We start from the raw sequence: 2859 nt of genomic DNA, 5'->3' as shown, positions 1-2859 counted from the left end.
TCGACATGAATTGGAATAATGACACTTTAATGTTAGAGCTAGAGGCTTTAACGTCAAAAAGGGACAATTTTATCCAACCAGACAGTAACATGTGGAGATAATGAACTCTTATTTCTGTCACAGCTGAGGATAAAGAAAGAAAAAAAGCTTCAGCGCTTATCTAAAATATTCTATTTTTCAACACAGCTTTCAAATTTTTCAGTTCATCATTTGTTATCTCAGTGATCGCTCTGCGTCTGCATGGCTCGTATGACTGGGAGCTCGCACAGAGGCAGCCTCTCTCATACACTCGGTTTTCATTCTGCTGCTGCGACTCGGAGCAGACACAGACTTCCCTGTGGTCTGTATGGACGCCTCCATCTGCTGTGACCTCAAACCAGAGAGACTTTAAGTCCCTTTGGACAATGAGGAACATGTGTGAGGTTGCTTTTGAAACTCAAGTGTGATTGGATGCGGTGGTTGGAGATGTCGGAGAGAAAAGAGCTGCACCAGGTGAACCGATCAAACAAGACTTCTGAATTTGAATAATCAGGCTGTGAGACGCCAGAAAGCAGCTTTAAACCATTTTCAGATTTGATAAATCAGAGATATATATCTCTACTTTATTTTCAGTTGGGTGAGATGAAAAGGAAGCAGCTGAAAGAAGAAGTTGTTGCAGTATTGTCTGAGAAGTTTTGGGCAGCAAAGCTTCTTATCTCCCAGAGTAACTGCAGGAGTTAGATCAGAGACATCAGACATCAACCACTTCAGCCTGAGAACGTCGCGGTCAGGTTCAGGAACCCATCCCTACCTCTTCCTCATTTCTTATTTTTTCTATGTTTGTCACACTTAAATGTTTCGTATGATCGAACAAATTTAAATATTAGACAAAGATAAAACAAGCAAACACAAAATGCAGCTTCTAAATAAATCCGAAGCTGCATGGATCAGATTTACAAGGTTTGCCCTGAATAACAAACACCTTCATTAGAAACTGCATTTTGTGCTCACTTGTGTTATCTTTGTCTAGTATTTACATTTGTTTGGAAACAAACATACAAATAGTCGTTCCCACCACTGTACAACAATCAAATATGACACATCCTCAAGAAATCAATGTGGTGAGCTTTGGACACCGAGAGCCAGAGAAACAACTGATTTTAAATGGAGGCAGTTACTCTACACTCCACCCTCTGGTTTCCATCACACACAAACGGAGCACAAGCCTCCCAGCCGCTCTACACACTCCTGACATGACCACAGGAATGTGGTCAGGTTTCAGCGGGGTAGCAGGATCAGGTCTGAGAGCACCATCAGCAGCATAACATCATCTGAAGCTCATGGACATTTTCCACACTTCTCACAGACTTTTGTGCTTTACTTGTTATTTTTTCATCAATCAAGAATAATATATTTGCACTTCTTTGAAAAAGTGGTTTAATTACAGTCATTCTGGAGGAAAGCATTATGGGAAAATGAGAAGGCATTAACTGAAGTAGACAAAGCAGCCGAGGCAGCCTGGAATAAAAGAAGAAAGTACTTTGAGATTAAAATTAACTTTTTAAATCATCTCTTGCCCATCGCTGCTAAACTTCCTGGAGGAGATCCAATTATAAAAGATGTTCATTTAGAGCTAAACAACTCCAAACTTGGTGAACTCTCATGCAGCTTCTGCTCAGTGATTTGGGAGCCTTAAATTTACAGGGTCAGCCAAACTTTAATTTGCTGTTAATATGAACGTGATTGCTTGGATTTGCAGAACACGCAAAGGTCAAAGGTCAGCTACTTTTGCGCACTAAAGAGAGTTTGGTCTCACCCCGATGCTGACCTGAGTCAAAGCAGAGGAAACGTGATCAGTGGAGCCACTTCAGGACGTTTCTGCAAAGCGCCGTCACACTGATGGATGGAGAGATGATGATGGCGCTCCTCGTCGCGCTCTTCACCTGGTCTGCTCAGAAACCGTGGACTCGGGCACAGCTGCAGGAGTTATCAGGACATCCTCCAGAAGATGATCTCAAACAGGAAGTCATCTTATTTTGAAATTGGCCAATGTTTTTGCCTGTTTCTGCTCCTTTTGTTTCAGAGGAAATGTCTCGTTTATTTTTCCCTTAATGACCATATGAACCCATATTCATACATTCTTATATAGTTCTATATTGTGTATTTTGTTGTACAGTTATTTTATTTTCAACTTTAATTTATATATTTTATCTTATTCTTCCCAGTTAAATTTACCCTTCATTCTAATTTGTGTTGTACAGTTATTTCATTTTTAACCTTAATTTATATTTTATTCCTTCCTAGTTAAATTTACCCTTTTTAATTTTTCATATTTATTTCCTATCTTATTCATAGCCTTTTCCTTTTTTGTTTTCTTTAGGTCACGAGCAGTTGTCCAAGCATTTCACTACATATCGTACTGTGTATGACTGTGTACGTGACAAATAAAATTTGAATTTGAATTTGAAGCTTACTCAGCCCTGGATGGACTGAATCAGCAGTCCAGAAGGAGCTAAATGCATTTGATTTAGTTTTTAGTTTTAATTTAACACAATCAAATTCAATTCTATTTTATTCATAGAACACGTTCACAACAGCAGCCAGCTCCGGCTGCTTTATATTGTCAGGTGGGGGGCGTTCAATTAAACTGTAAGGAGGTCCAGTTTAAACCCGTCTTCAAACAAAAGCCTGTCGTGTCATAGAAGTTGCACGTGCATTATAATTTGATGCGATATGTTGTGACGTAGCTTAATAGTTGCATCAGTGTTTGCATAGAGTCAGAGGCTGTTAAATAAAGCAGCTAAAGTAACATTCAGCAGTATTTTCACAGTTTCTATTATTCATCTGACAAAGAGCAGGAAGGCGCTCTAATCAAATAAT

Source organism: Astatotilapia calliptera, chromosome 7, assembly GCF_964374335.1.
Source record: "Astatotilapia calliptera chromosome 7, fAstCal68.1, whole genome shotgun sequence".
NCBI lineage: Eukaryota > Metazoa > Chordata > Actinopteri > Cichliformes > Cichlidae > Astatotilapia > Astatotilapia calliptera.
Note: the sequence above shows the minus strand (reverse complement) of the source record.